At 44.8% G+C, this 16,972-nt stretch overlaps 1 pseudogene; it reads left to right on the top strand.

Moving 5' to 3' along the window:
* The first annotated feature begins 12,064 nt into the window (after positions 1–12,064).
* LOC142567976 (uncharacterized) lies at positions 12,065–14,211 on the top strand (annotated as a pseudogene).
* Positions 14,212–16,972: the final 2,761 nt, after the last annotated feature.

The raw sequence follows: 16,972 nt of genomic DNA, 5'->3' as shown, positions 1-16,972 counted from the left end.
TCTCCCTTCAGGAAGTAGAGAAGAGAGATTATTGATTTGCAAGCTGCCCACGCCAAGACATATGAAGCTCAACGATCACCACAATGAGAACAGGTCCTCTTGAACTACCTGCCTCACCATGAAATGCTTGGAAGTTTACCAGATGGAGGGCTGTGAGCCCTTTCAGGAAAGCAGCATTCTACAGTTTTGTATCGTAGCGCGCGTGAATGCTAAAATTTGACATACAAGCTGTTTTTAAGGGCGTTTTACGACAATCGAACAAGTAACACGTTGAGTTCGAACTTGTTTTTTTTTTCTCGTCATTATAGCCATGACGACCGGAACAGAAACGATGTAGCAAGCTGCTAGTTGCTAATGCACAAACTCTGTCATCTGCTATTTTCAAATTACATTGACGGGCATTACCACCAAGTATCACATGCTCCCTCACAGCGTTAACTTGTTACATGAAGCTGCAAATAATTTTAAAAACTTAAACCTCTGGGTGCAATTTTGAGGAAATGATGCTTCATGTTGACTAAAACTCCGGCAGTCACCCTTCACTTTATTATTCTATCTTTTATTTAAGGTACACTCAGGGCCACATGCCATTAAAAAGAGGAGTAGTTATAAAGCAGTAGAGTAAAACAAAGGAACAAGAGGAGTGAGTTCTGGTAACAAAATGATTCTCCTGATTATACAATGTTAGCTAATGCTTTGCAAAAAAAGTGTGTTATCGGTGATGGCTGCGATACTTCAGCGAAGGTGGTTCTATTTCTAAATGTACGGGGGAGCAAATATTGAAAGAAAGACTTCGTGTAACAAGAATCAATTCCTGCCTTACTGCGAGGATCGATGCGGTTTGAATTGTACTTGAGGCCGCGGTATGAAGACGTCGTGAAGTTTGGTATGACGGAAAATTTTATGAAGTAGCGAAACAATGGGCGACTGCGGCGGTTAGCTAAGGGAATAAGTGCTTGTCAGTTTCATTAAGGTTATACTCGCGGTACGGTTATAACTAGAAATAATAATATGAGCAGTTATTTTGTGCTAGTTCAAGTGAAGTAATAAGATTAACGCGACTGGGATCCCACATTGCAGATGCATATTCAAGTTTTGAGCTTACTAGAGTCTTGTAAAAGTGTAGTTTTAAAGTATAGAGTGCTTCGGAAAAGTCGCACTGCATGTACCCCAGCAGGTTAATTGCATTGTTAATGACGTACATATCTTTATTTGTCGAATTTAAGTTATTTGTAATGTGTACACCAATATATTTAGAGGACATGACGAAATCTAAAGGAACATTGTTAAGATGGTAAGTGTTCGATTAGAATCAGATGTGGATATCGCATTATTTTTCATTTGTTAAATACAAAAGGTTCATGTACAGTTTGCATGGAATCGGTAACTACGCTAGCCGTGCACCGAAAGACATTGCTAGAACATGCGACGTCACACAGCTGGCCTACTCCACAATTCTCTAATAGGACAAACCAATAAAATCAATTTTCCTTACTCTTCAAACAGCAGATGACATACCTGAGGACAGCGTGTTCACAAAAGTTTTTGCAATATACTCCAAGTTTGGCTTAACATTCAGCCAATCAACAGTGGACGAGCAAGGGAAGCCTCAGCATGGGAACTTGTCTTCGTCAGGGCCCTCACAAATATGTTTGATTGTTGAAACGTTGGCTATAGGCTGAGGCTTCCCTTGCTCACCTCTGTTACTCAATCGAAGTGTTCATCTCCTTGTAACCTTTTTGCATTGTTTAAACACACAGACCGAGATGTTTTCTCAACATGAAATTGTAAATTGTATTTTGCAAGGATTCGTGAGCATTAATTGGGCATACTTATATGTTTATTTATTGTCCTTGTATGTACGCAATATTTCCAGAGGTCCTTGCAAGCACGGTCGTCTCCATAACGCTCCTCGCCTTCCTGCGAGTACTCCACTTGTGTCATGGCCATTACTGCTGCACCTGAACACTAAATGTGCTGAAAGAAATATCAAGGACAAACAATTGATCTAAAATTTAGCATAAGGTTTTTTCCCCCTACACTTCGTGCCTCTCGCCAATATATTATGAAAACAATGGGACATTACAGCTCGAGCTTGTCTTTCTAACAGTGCATCTTTGCCTAGCACTTTTTTCTTTCTTTAATATAGCTGAATCAACGCAGAAATAGACGTATAGTATGAAACACGTCAAAAAGCACTGTAGGCAATACAAGTACGACTGTAGCCGAGCACAAATATCGTTGTCTTAAGCTTCCTTCGCCTTGCTCTAGCGGCACACCAAACATGACGAGAAAACGTCACTCGATTTCAGCTTTCAATTCCGTTAAATAGATTTTTTCTGTGTTTCTGTATGTGGTAACCTCAGTGACTGACAGCATTAGCTCCACCTGACCTGACCTGTGCGAGAATTGTGGGCATGTACTGCTTCATTCACGATTGGCAATAAACAATGTAAGCTTACTTGTTTGACGTGTTTTTTTTTTGCCAGTTGAGGCCTCTCGGTCACCTGGCGATGTAATAAAGGTATCTGTAGTTATTTTAGATTACCGTATACACGAACACCGCCATGCAAGCGGTATCAAAACGCCCAAAACTAGCGAGCGAGCAGCGCAGCGAGCCCCACCAGCCGCTACCGTAGCGGCTATATCAGGCCATATTGCTCACTACGTAATGATGATGATTTTAGTTTTGATTTTGCCAGCGCCATCTGTCGGTCGTATACATTAGTTCACAACGCCACCGCTACTCTTATTTTCGTCGTACTGTGCAAGGTACAGTTTCCCTTCCCTAAGTTTATATGGGCGTTCTGTGATCCAACGCCCGGCATACGACAAGCTGGGCAAGTTTTCATCGCCCGACAATTGCACCGTAGTTCGTCCAATGACAGTGCGGCTGGCAATGCCAATGACAACTGCACCGTAGTTTAGCCAATGACAGTGCGGCTGGCATGTGACGTTCTCTTACGTTGCCTCCACATAGTCGACGCCGGCGGGCCGGCTGTCTTTCTTTTTTTTTTCATTCTACAATTCATTTTTGTCACAATATAGTTGCCAGTTCATTAAATTATCTCGAACGTGTGCCCGTTCTGCAAAGCAGCGCCTAGTACTAGGCTGCTGGCGATATCTGGAACCGCGATGCGAGGGCATTTCGCAGGCAGACAGCACCCACCGACCGACTGAGCGAGGCTGCTGGCTTGGCTTGTACGTTTGCCCTTCGCAACGACTGCGTCATGCAAACCAATTGTATTTAATTACGGGCGAACTAAGTGTACAGTGTTATTAGTTTTGGCAAAAATTATCGCTTTTCGACGAGCTCGGGCTCGATCGCAAGCGTCGTCGGCCGCAGCGTCCGCCGAGCTATGCCTCTCGCTTGCTGTCAACGGAGCCGTCACTGGAGAACCCGCTGGGGTGAAGTGTTTTCACTCGCACAGACATACTTTTATTGACAGTGTTCGCTTAAAGCGAAGCATGGTTGCGCAAAGTTGTTTATATTGCGTTTCTCGATGTCTATGTGAGGTCATCCGAGCGTACAAGCTGGGGCGCTGGATCTGGGCGGAGCTTACGCACCAATCGCTCGTTCGGATGCAGGTATGGCACGTATACTGTGTACCCCGAATCGTCGTATGCCGCATGCCGGAGCATGGAGCGCCGCACGTCGGACCGGATGCCAAATCCTATCGTATGTCCCCTGCCTAACTCCGCTTTTGCTGAACGCATTCAAGTACTTTCTTGCGGCAAGGTATTTCTGGAATAGCCTATTTTCTCATCAAATACCTTTCTCAACTTCTATAAAAAGTAGTTCAGGGCCCCTTTAAGTGCTATTTGCGGGCCGTAAAAAATAGACATTTACCAGCCCCACGTATGTGCCAATACTGCTATGACAGCATATATACTTCTCATTCATGACCAACTTAACCAAAGCGAAATTTCGTTGGAGCTGGACTTGAAATGTACTGTAAAGTGCCACTTCTTTGTGAATACTTTAGATTAAAGCAATGTCGATGTCCCAGTAGAAGTTTTCTGGCGTCTATCTCCTTAGCCCAGAGGATATTCAATAATTCAATTCCATGCTTTATTTACCTTTCTATCAAGGAAAGGGGTAGTCACAAAGATATGCTACATCGAGTAGCTTGACGAGGCGGTGGTACCCTCCAAATGAAAGCAACGGGCAGTTCGCAAAACAACACAGAGTACATAGGGAACATTTTACGACGACGGTTGAAGTAATTAACTTACAGATTGAGAGACAACCTTTATGTCTAAAAAGGAATTTTAGGGGAACAAAAGGAATTCTAGAGAAATAGATAACGCGACAATGTATTACGTTAACATGTAGAACTGTGCAACAATGAAAAGGATGAAAGAAAGAAATTGCAAAGTATGGTTAGAGCCAAGACAGATTTGTTAGAAAAGGATGTCACGCACTTCTTGCACTGATATGTTTGCAAGGTCGAAGCCGTTTTGTTGTTGCAATATAATTAAGAGCGAAGGTAACCAGTATCGAATCATTTGTTTTGTATATAGTTTGTGCGACAGCATCTTACATGCTATTGTTACGTATTAGGAGTGTCATATGTAACGAGAACGAGAACAAGGTGTAAGCCAGAGCCAAAGTTTAGAACAGTGGACTTTTTGCAAGGCGACATGTGCTTTCCTCGGTGTAGTCTATATAGGTACGGTTTTTCTGTAGGGAAGAGGGAGATAAGGCGGGTGGGCGAGGCAAGGAACGAGGGTGTGTCAGCAGCGAGGGTGTAAAATTGAAAAGAATGGGGTGCTATTCAACGTCGGTGGAGGAAAGGGATGTAGCATCGTGTCAGCCTGTTGACATGTCAAGGTAAGTTCCTTTTTTCGTGGAACGGGCCTGGATGACGAGAGGGGTGGGTAATCATCTTCTCTCTAGGAGGTAAGTAATGTATCAGTTCTCTGCGAGAGAGAATAAAAGAAGCGGCAGAAATATGGTGCTCGTGTTGTGACTGTGTTTTTTTAAGGATTGGCAAGACTCTTAGAGATTGTTTCTTTGTTTTTTTTTGTTTTCTTAAGTGTTAGCTTGGAACAATGACATGAAAATGGGCAAGTGATCACTTATCGCAATATTAATGACATCTGCATTTATGCGACATCTATGAGTTTCTTAACCAACCAACAATAAACAACTATATGTCATAGTTGGTTATAAAAAGATCCAATACAGTAGCTGTGATTTCTATTACCCTTGTCGGTAAATTTATTACGTTGTGGCACAAGTGAGTGTTTAATAATATCTCAAAATGGAGCTTCATAGCCCTAGTAGCACATTGATGAATATTCAAATCCCTGCCCATGATCACTTATGGTACACTTATGGTTGTCCGTCCAGAAGTTACAAGAGTACATCCAAAAAAACCTTTAGAATAGTAAGTTGTTGGGCTGGTTGGCTTGACATGATTTCGTGCAGAGGGGAGCACAGGAGCATTGCGGAAAAAGGAGACCTGGGCTTCCACAATTCATTTCTTTGAGCATTAAAATGCATGCACGACCCCCACGCTTACCGTCGCAGTTTAGGCCGTGACAATTGTACGCTGGCAAACTTAGGGCGGCCCCTTCGCTACAAAACCATTTTTTCCGTAAGCATAGCATAAAGGGGAAAACGTACATGACTAAGAAAGACATTCCAGTTCTTCATGTTTGCTTCGGCCGGATCGCAGGTTTAAATGACAAAGGTTACAGTCTTGCTGAAATCACTATAACCATGATTTTTAAGGTCAATCACATCAATAAGGTGGGCCAATAAAGAATCAATCGTAAGCAAAAGCTACACGAGTGCGGGCGTGACCTACGAAGCAGCCAGTTCCGATAAATCTCTTTCCCACCGGATTAGAATAATGTGTGCCCCATCTGCCTTCCGAAATAGAACCCGCCCATACCCATGCCAGGTGATACGGTAGTCGTGATCTGCCCATGCTCGTGCCCAGTGCAGAAGGTCCCAGTTCTGCCTCATCATTATTTCGACAATGGTCACGGTTGAAGTCAAGTTTTTCAGTACTTTTCTACCATCAAGTCATACGTCACGTAGCGATTGCCTCAAAATTTACTGTAATGCCAGGCTCTTTCTCTGGTTTCGCAGGGAGCCTGAATGATGTCGACGTCGTTCATGCTCAGCTCGGGCAGATTAGCACACTCCGCCATTTCATTTAGTTTTATGACCAGCTTTTCATTAGCAGTCTTTGGAACGTCATATACCTCAATATTATGCCTACGGCTGTGTAACTCGAAATTATTTAGGGATGCGCCGTGTTGATCAACGTGAGCAACATGGCAGAGTTTATTTTCAAGAATATCTATGTGCTTTCTTAAGTTGCCAATTTCATTGCTTTGTTGCTCTTGCTTCGTCAGAATTTCGTCATATTTTTCAGGGATCAACTGTATACAGGCCTTCATCTCACTTACGTTGGTAGGTGCGCAAGAGCGTCGAGCTTCCTAGTAATATCAGCCAAACAAGCAAAGAGCTCAAGTTCCATTCCTTGTTTTCTGCCGCCCTAGACTTCAGGTTGCGGCAATTAATGCACCGCCACGTATTGCGCTAAGCCCCGCCCTTCCATTTAAACATGCTCTCAGCCCAGCCTGAGCAGCTCCCAAATGGCAGGCTTACTCACATTCGGTTCACTTCAAAAGTAAGCTGTCGCCTGGCAGGCCTCGTTGCAGGTGGAACATACGCCGGTCGCAGATATTAAGGCAGAGAAAGCACATAAGCACAAAAAAAGCACGGCACAAAGCACCAGTGGCAAGACGCAGCCAGGCAGTGTAAGAAAAGCTAATGACTACTAGCTAGAGCCTAAAAGAACTATGTCATCAGCCTGGGAAACGAAGATGGACAGGGTTAGGGCTACAGATACGTCTGCCACCGCCGCTGCTGCCAAAATGTCCCGCCTGCCACACAATCGCCAGGAGCACAAGCAGAGGCACGTTGAGTAAGTGCGTCAACTCTGATGGCTCCCATGTTTTGTCTGAACAAACGTCCAGAAGGCAAAAAAAATGGCGCTGAAACCAGGCATAGAACTGGTTGAAGAAATCTCCAGGTTTATAGGCAGCACTCAAAGCTGCGCATACATTAGGATCACCAAACCTGCGAAACCAAGATAAGCAGGGTTAGGAGTACACGTCCTTCTGCCACCGCAGTTACTGCCGAAATTCCCCGCCTGCCATGCAATCACTGGGAGCAAAAACAGAGGCGCGTTCAGTCAGTGCGTGACGTCAGATGGCCTCCGTGTTTTCTTTCTGGGAAACGAAGATAGAGAGGATTAGGGCTACACGCTCCTCTGCCACCGCCGCTGCTGCCAAAAAAATATTCATTTATATAAAACGATAGTGTTAAAGCTTTGGCAGCAGCTGGGCAGAGAAATATTCCGTTGATACATTGGACTTCTATGCCGATTACGATGACCAACGGGCAAGTGGAAGAAATCGCTTGTTTCAAATCTTCCAGTGTAGTTTGCACTTTTATTTTTGTTGCGAGTAGGAGTGGCCTTATACCATATAAAAAGAAGCTGCTAGAGAACATCTGTGCAGGAAATCAGCAAGATTCACTGCACAATGTATTTTGCGTTATAGATTCCATGTCTACCAAGTTTTGCAAATATTCTACACTAGTAAAAAATGAATATATGTATAATTGACATCGCGAAAATTACACAGGAGGTAGTTGCGTTGAAGCTGGTACACAGCGCACTACAATTTGGTGCTGCTGGTGTATATTGCATATATTCACGTGGTATTGACGGTCGAGGACACAGCAAGAAAACTGTGAATGGCGAAACTAACTTTATTGGGTGAAGCTGTGCCGACAAAAACAGGCTGCACTCAAAACTCAACGAAAGCGGCGAACACAGTCGGCGTTCGTCGGAAATCTCATCAGCGGGTCACGCGCGTCGGCATTTGCACATCAGTCGTCGCATGTTCCAGAGTAATCACTGGGACCCTCGTGTCTTCCGCAAAGTTCTACACTATTCGCGTCGCGCAAACATGGAATCAGATTACACAAGTTTCGGTGACAGACATCGAATGCAACCATTGATAACATTCCAGAAACTTCCGATACATGCACGCGCGTCCTGCGCTGTGCGATAAGATTTCTTACGCGGTGAAACGTGGTCGCCCGATAAAGATAAACAAGTACACCTGTCAATACAGACAACAAATTTGAGAAAAATTATGGGCATTATAAGACTTCAGGTAGAGTAACATTTTGTTCGGGAGGGGCTCACGTTGTAGCTCTGCCTCCTCCTGATAGAATTTGTCGAGGGATCAAATACATGAATAATTGCGTCTCTATTCCAAATATACTGCAAAAGAATTTTTAACGCTACGCACTGTCAAGACAAGTAAAATGTGAGTTTTTTTATAAAAGAGTGTATTGGTATGTCCTAAACATTCTGTTAGAAATAACTGATAACAATGTTTCTATTTGTTTTTGTCTATTTAATAAATAAAGAAAATGTCACATGAACTTCAGAACTATACCTGTTCGAAACCAGCAAAGCAGTGCGTGCCGCTAATATGAAAAACGTAAAGGCAATGAAATGAATATGTTGGCCAGAAATATTTCAAAGAAATTTCGTCATTCAAGAACCTTGTTTAGATTTCTGTACATATGCAACGGCCAGGGAAAATTCTCAATGGCACTGTGCTTCATTCCAATGTATTGCGAAGGAGCAGCTGTTATCAGTCCAGTATTATGAGTAATTCCGCCGAAATAATGGTCGCAACCGAGAGCACATATAAAAAGCAGGGGATCCACAAAATATAGATTAGAAATGCGAAGATACAATGGAGTATACAAATGCGAAGATACGGCTTGATAAAGGAAAAAAAAGTGTGACTGGAAACAAAGTTCACTGCATGTATACACAAAACCTATGAGCCTCGGTCATGGTGCCTCAATGGCTCCCATCTCTGATCACCCAAAAGAAGGCAGGCCAAACATAAAATTTATTTTTTGGAAAATCCGTTTATTATAGCTAAAATTTTATCTTGAAAACACAGAAAGTAGTCTTCATTGCAAAACCGTGCAACCTCTGGCCGTATTTTGCAGAGCATAAAAACATGAGAAAAATAAGAAATTGATTTGGCAACAGTAAAGATACATTGGCGCCCATCTTCTGCAATGCAGACGAGATTGACACTGTACACGGTAATCCAAAGTATGGACCCAATTTGGGCATAGTATACATGCTCAGTGCTGATGTAGCTTTAATTAGAACTGAAGTGTGACATCCACTACTCGCCTGTGTCGACAAAGGCCATTTCATGCTGCCACACATTCTTGATCCGCTACCTGAAAAGATGACATTACAACGTGAACATGAGAAAGCTCAGATGCATTGGAGAAAAATTGGTCGGCCTTCTTGTTTCCCATACAACTCCGCCAAATACCTGCAGTTAGTGTAAGTATGCTAGTTCCTTGCACTCTTTCCCATAACTTCTTTGGTGAAGGTACTAGGTAACAATATCTCAATCACTTGACAAACTCTGCAGATTATTGTTAATTTTTAAAGCGAACAGCTTTCCTTACCTCTGGACAGCACATGGTATAATTTGTTTAATGTAAAAGGTTGAATCAATTCATCGGCATGTGCCTCACAATGTGCCTTGCAAGGATTCCTCATTAACAAATATACTGTTTCGAGAGTTTTCATTTCAGTTAGCTGACACAATGACAACAGACAGGAGGGAAGCTATGTAGCTGCTTGTCTCTCTACACCAAAAACCAGCACCTATAGACTCTGCTAAAGATGTACTTCTCAAAATCTGGCTACTCCTTGACCAAACTGCAAAAATGTTAAATACTTGAGTCAGAAGTTATGTCCATCAGGCTGCTGCCACTCAAAGTGCAAAGCTCCTTGAAACAGCAAATCCCCCAAAAGAAGGAAAGAAGAGAACGTGCGAACGTTTCATGCTTTATGTTGTAGAATAAAGACTTCGCCAAAGCCAGGAATGGCACGCATCAGTGCCAGCGGCACCATCGTCTTGAGAATGGCTCCTTTATCTGGACTACATATTTCAACTAACAGTTCTGCTATATTGATTTGCAGGCTGTATTTATGAAATCAGCAGCAATTCTGCTCGTACAGTTTTGTACTGGAGCGCAATATCGTGCCTGGAAGTCAACGAGTGCGCATGCGCAACACGCCCCCTACTTATCGCAGTGCTACTTATATACCCGGCTGCATTTCGGAATAAAGTGCTTTTTGTTACCTGCTACTCGTCTGGCTTACATGGTGTCAGAAGGGGGCACGGCAGTTAGTTCCTACCCGTGCGGCAAGTTTTGCCATAGGATCCCAGCTTAACAGCAGTATTAATTCCCATGAACGAGAGAAGGGCTCATCCGGAACGAGAACCACAAGCCACAACGATGACTTCGACTCTGCTACCCCCGCCCAAGCCAGTCGACGTTACTGGCGACATTTTCCACAACTGGAACATCTGGAAAAGTGAGTTCGAACTTTTTGCAACAGCGACAAGGCTGAGTCTACACCCCAGGATGTTCAGACCGCTACATTTTTAATGACTATCGGTGAAGATGCAAGGCGTGTTTTCTGCACCTTCAAGTTTGAGAACGAGGAGCAGAAGAATGATCGGAAAGTATTAATGCAGAAGTTCGAAGAACATTACAGACCTGTTACAAATCTCACCTACAACGAGTTTCGGTTTGGTTCCAGGAACCAGCGCGTGGGCGAGTCATTTAACGAATGGCTCACAGAACTCAAGACTCTAGCTGCGCACTGTGAATTTGGCGAGATTGAAGATATACTTCTAAGCAGTAGAATAATCCTTGGAATAAGAGACAAAGAACTGCAGCAGAGACTTATTTCTGAAAATCCGAACTACGCAAGAACGGTTGAGGTCTGCCGTGCTAAAGAACAGAGCAAAGAACAGGTCGCTGAAATCCGAGGCAGCCAGGGCGGCAGCACTTCTTTTGAATCGGAAATCAACATTGACGCTGTAAAAGCAAAGACTGCCACCTGCCCGAAATCTGGCTTACAACATCAAAAATCTGCAAGATGCCCAGCAATAGGGAGGTATTGCAAAAATTGTAATGGCCGAAACCATTTCGCTAGTGTATGCCGCACACGAAGCTCGAAAACACGGCCAGAAAGACGGCACGTGCGACAAGTCGAAATGACTGGTGACGAAGATGGGGCTGGCGACGAGACATACTTCCTTCAAGCGTTGGAAGTTCAAGTGGTCACGAGGGACGAGCACTGGGTGTCAGTGTTAAATGTGACTGGTATCATGACCAAATGTAAGATAGACACAGGCGCGAACTGTTGTGTTATGCCCGAAACGGTCTTTCGAAAGTTGTCCGCGGCGTCTGCTCAGAACTGTTACGCAACCTTGCGTACGTTTTTCGGCCACACAGAACAAGCAATCGGAAAGATAAACCTGTTCGTGTCTAATAAGACTCGAAGCACCGAGGTTACGTATTTTTGTTGTTGTCCAAGATGTACCAGTTACATTAAGCGGACACGTCGCTGAGAAACTGGGCCTGATAAAACGCATAGATTCCGTCAACGAAGTGTCCGAGATCCTCATATCTGGCTTTGAAGACGTCTTCCAGGGTCTAGGACAACTTGAGGGCATCGCCTATCGCCTGCTGCTGAAGCCCGATGTACGACCAACCATAAAGCTAGCGAGGAGAATTCCCGTCGCCCTCCAAGAGCCCGTGAAAGCTAAGCTCGACGAGATGGAACGCGATGGCGTCATTGCAAAGACGACAGAGCCTTGCTCGTGGTCTAGCTATATGGTCGTAGTACTGAAAAAGGATAAGATACGCATATGCTTCGTTCCTTCCGACTTAAACAAGGCGATTTTGCGGGAGCATTACCATATGCCTACATGGGAAGACTTACTGCCGCGGCTGCAAGGAGCCACATATTTTTCTACCCTCGATGCCGCGTCAGGGTTCTGGCAAATAACCCTCGACGAAGAAAGTTCGCGCGTTTGCACCATGAGCACGCCGTTCGGAAGGTACAGATTTCTGCGCATGTCATTCGGCATCACATCAGCACCAAAGGTTTTCCAACGCGCCATGCACGAGGCCGTTGGAAGCTTGGCTGGCGTAGCTGTCGTAATGGACGATATATTGGTCTGGGGAAAGACAAGGCAGGAGCACGACACGAACCTCACCGCCTTGTTTGAACGCTGTAGGGAACGTAATCTAAAGCTCAATAAAAAAGTGCCAATTATTGCAAGCCAGTGTACGTTACATCGGCCACCTCCTCACCGCTGAAGGACTGTCACTGGACCCAGGCAGAGTTCACGACATCATGCAAGTTCCACCGCCGAAGAACCGTAAGGAGCTTCAAGTGTTCCTTGGAATGATAAACTGTGTCTCGGTTCATCCCAAACCTGTCAGTCGCATCTGCACCTATTCGGGAGCTACTTAAGAAGGACGTCGCTTGGACGTGGAGAGAAGTGCAGGAAAACAGTTTCCAAAAGTTGCGAGCTAGTCTTGCCACAGCACCAGTCCTAGCATACCTTGACCAGTCTAAGCCAGTGAAACTGTCCGTGGACGCAAGCCAGTACGGTGTCGGAGCAGTCATCTTGCAAGATGACCACCCCATTGCATATTCGTCTCGCTCCTTAGCTGCCACACAACAGCGGTATGCACAAATTGAAAAGGAAACCCTAGCCATAGTTCATGGCTGCATGAAATTCGAAGACTACAAACTCGGTCAACCACTAGTCACGGTAGAATCAGACCACCGTCCACTGGAATCTGTTTTCAAGAAACCACTTTGCGATTGGCCTCTTCGCCTTCAACCCATGCGCCTCACACTTCAAAGATTCCCTATCAGCGTGATATACAAACCAGGAAAGAAACTGTCTTTGGCCGACGCACTTTCACGCTTTCCTTGCAAAACAGAGCTGGTGGACGAAGCATAGCACTTTCAAGTCAATGTTGTTTCTTCTTTACCTGTTTCAGATCAACAGCTGCTTAGTATCAGAACGGAGACTGATAAGGACACCCTCATGACCGAACTCTGCCGTTACGCGAGTACAGAGTGGCCCAAAAGCAAGCAGCAGCTCCCGCATGCCTTAAAGCCATACTGGAGCTACCGTGATGAGCTATACGTCGAGGATGGGCTGCTTCTCAGAAGCAACAAGCTTGTAATTCCTCCATCAAAACGCAAGGAAGGTCTCGGCCTGCTCCACGCTGCACATTGCGGCGAAGACAAAATGAAGGCGAGAGCAAGACATACTGGCCAAACATTAACACCAATATTTCTGATGTAGCGAAGTCATGCGCTGTTTGCCACAAGTACAAAAACAATGCCAGGCTGCCCATGCTGAGCCACGAACTACCGAGTTTGCCATGGCAGGTTGTCGGGGTCGATCTTTTTCACCACGAAGGCAATGATTACCTCATAGTGGTAGATTCTTACTCGTTTTTCTTCGAGGTTCGCAAGCTCAGTCGGACTACCGCTGCTGCTGTGATCAACGCAAGTACAGAAATCTTCGCGACACATGGCATTCCCGCCAAACTCTGCACTGACAACGGCCCTCCTTTCAACAGTGCATCATTTCAAGCATTCACAGGTCAATTTAATATCAGCCACACCACTTCTAGCCCGTACCATCCGCGCGCCAACGGCTTGGCAGAGCGTGCCGTTCAGGAAGCTAAGCATCTGCTAAACAAATGGCCGTTTTCCACCCTTGAATTTTACAGTGCGTTGTTGGAGTGGCGGAATACTCCGAGGGACGAACAGTTGCAGTCGCCAGCTCAAAGGCTCATGGGACGTCACACCAGAAGCCAACTCCCGGTTCTCAACTGTCACCTGGAGCCCAAGACGATACCCACGGAAGCAGTTCGTCGGCGACTACAAGAAATACGACATAAACAGCGTTCCTACTACAACAGCTTTGCCAGACCTTCATAGCGGAAACAGAGTGTCGGTATACGACACCCACAGCAGAACGTGGGCCCCGGCCATGCTAATTGATCCTGCAGGGCCACCGTGATCCAACTTAGTGGCTACAGACAGTGGACAGCAGTTACGCTGTACGAGAGAGCATCTCAGGGCCACAGATGCTGCTCAGCCTGTTGAATCACAAGCAGAAACCCGAAGACAGGCTGTGCCAAGTACCCCAGCAGACGCAATTCAAGCCCCACTTCGAAGAAGTGAACGGGTACGCCAAGAGCCGCAACGTTATCCACTTCCTGAACGTAAATAGCAAAGCAATCCTTGTTTGGAAATCAAAATGTTCATCAATGTTTCTTCTTTTTTTTCCCTCTTTTTTCTCAAAGAAGGGAAGATGTACTGGAGCGCAATGTCCTGCCTGGAAGTCAACCAGTGCGCATGTGCAACACGCCCTCTACTTATCGCAGTGCTCCTTGTATACCCGGCTGCATTTCGGAATAAAGTGCTTTTTGTTACCTGCTACTCGCCTGGCTTACAAGTTTGAGAAAGGTGCCAAAATTGACGCATGGTTCTCTCACATAAGAATTTGAAGGATAAATTCTAGGAAGCGTTACAAAGGCAGAAACAGTGTTCGAAGGTGTCAGAATGAGGGCCATGAAATGAGGTCCTTGACTAACCGAACAGTGCCACTGCTGCATACATTTTAAGCATAAATGCTTTTAGCTCCTGTTTGCGGCCACCTTCAATGAACCAAAAGCCAGAGCCATTATCCTGGCACTCAGACCAGATCATCCTGGCAAACAGTCAAGACTGCATTACATACACTAGTTACTTCCCAAACATGTTACAAAAAATATTGCTTCTGAGTTCTCCTAAATATTTGCTCACAATATCACTCGAGCTGTAACTACTAGTACGCTGAAGTTTTATTTGTCACTTGTAATAGTGACGTTCAGAGGCAGATACAAGGCACTACACACTCTATTGTCATCTATTGGCACTGAGACACAGTTGCTTGTGCTCTTTTCAATGCCAGCAGTCCGTGATGTCCACGGCGCGTCTGCTGGACCGAGAGGAGACTTGCAATGGGGTTCTGTTTTTGACAGGAAACTTGCGTCCGTATGGACCAGTGTACAGCATGCGTGGTGCGGTGTGGTATGGTGTGGTGAGGTGTGCCGTGGCGAATGTGCGCTACACCCATTTTAAGATTGTGGCTAGCATAATCTACAACCAATCTGCTTTTCCGGCTGCCATTTCATGCTTACATTTACTCTCGATTACGGGAAAGCCAGTATTTTTAGTGTCCCCAGAACGGCCTGAAAATGCTCCTACAAAATTACTTCAAAGAGTGCAAGCGCTTCCGAGCTTTTTTATTCTGTACATTCCAGCTATCTGAAATGAATCCAAGATAGTAGTGGACGTTAAGGATATGATAATAGAGCTATGGCATATTACTTCGAGGTGGATGAAGTGGTACACGAGGGTGTGCTGTGCATTCTTCTATTTCACTGATAACATCTAGTGAACTGTTGGATAGTGTTCAGGAAAGATGCATTGCTAGTGCAGCCAGCATCAAGTGCAATCAAAATGTGGCTTTGCTGCCGTTCAAAGCAGATAGTGTATTCGCCCTACAGCAGAAAGGAAACGAAGGAACACCATCAAGAAGGCAGTCCCCAAACAGTGAAAAAGAAAAGATTGCAGGACACTTAAGCTGCGGCTTTAAGAGTGTAACACGATAGTATTAAAAGATCCCTGGCTTCTTCTCACGCTTCCCGGCAGCTGCAGCTTATGCTTCTGTAATGTTTCCTTGGAAATGTTGGTGGCGAACGCTATGCATGAAGGCGAGCTTTCTGGGGCCGTGCCACTCCTAAGACAGACCTGGAATGGCAGCTGGAAGGCGTTTGCGTTTGAGCTCCCGCGCAACAGAACTGTATTTTCTCGCATATTCAAATTACAATCCAACGCTATCATGTCTCGAGGTTGTGTGCAAGTCATACTTTACGAATATTTTGGCACATTCTACTTTGAAAATTTCATTTAGTTCAGTAACGCCTATATGCCACTTGGAGGGCCTGCATGGATCGGGATTGATGGTTTGGGATTAATTTTCTCATGTGGAAAAGGTCGCCAACACCACTGCTGGATTTTCAGCGACACGGGGCCCTGAACGCTATGGGCGTTAATATTGCGAATCACTTCCAGGCCATCAGCACATGTGCCATGCACAAAAAAATCAAGCTAGATGCACTTGGGCACTTCCCAAAGTTCTTTTACAAGAAAGGCAGAAGAGAAACCTTCGCTGCTAAGGCATCAGATGAGTAATTATAAAAGATGCAATACAGGATGTACACTCGACAAGGACTATATGCACAAATTGCACGCATAATTGATGTCGACTCTGGGTGAAGATCGCTTTCCGAGTTCTGCCTGGTGTTGCCTACAGGCAACAAACGCATTGCTGAAGGAGCTTACACAAAACATCTTTCGTTTTCCTTCACTGTCTTTAGTCTGTGTGTATTTTCTAAATTTCCACCAAACCTAAGTGTTTTCCTTAGGGTTTTTCATGTTTCATCCCTAACAGTTAATGCCCATTACGGTGTTGAAGATATATGCATGCTTTTTTCTTCTAAGCACAGCACTTACAGAAGAGCCATCCTGTCAGCCACCAAGGTCTACTCTCGTTGCTCAACTATATTTTGGAGCCCAATGACGAGAAAGACTTCTCTAGCATACCTGAAGGTCATGGAGAAGTAGAACAGGAGTTTCTACTGCGTGAGATATTTGAAGACATATTGACTCCTGGAATATCAACAATATTTCAGGCAAGATTCGAAACATGCATTCCAAATTTATTAGCTTTCTTTTGCCATTTTTATAAGGCTATTGAGTAAAGCCATCTGCATCCTCAATTACTGACTGAATTCATCTTTGATAGCAGCAATATTCTTGTATCATATAGCGTGTGTTGATGTTGTGCAGTCCTTCCGCAATAACAGTTTTTAGCGAGTTTTTATCTATGTGCAGCTGTTCGTTAGGCTCCTTCCCAGTAACACCCCCCTACATAGTGGCATGCA

The sequence above is a fragment of the Dermacentor variabilis genome, unplaced genomic scaffold (genome assembly GCF_050947875.1).
Source record: "Dermacentor variabilis isolate Ectoservices unplaced genomic scaffold, ASM5094787v1 scaffold_15, whole genome shotgun sequence".
In the NCBI taxonomy this organism is placed as follows: Eukaryota; Metazoa; Arthropoda; class Arachnida; order Ixodida; family Ixodidae; genus Dermacentor; species Dermacentor variabilis.
The sequence above is the reverse complement of the archived record's forward strand: the minus strand, read 5'-3'. Positions and strand labels throughout refer to the sequence as shown.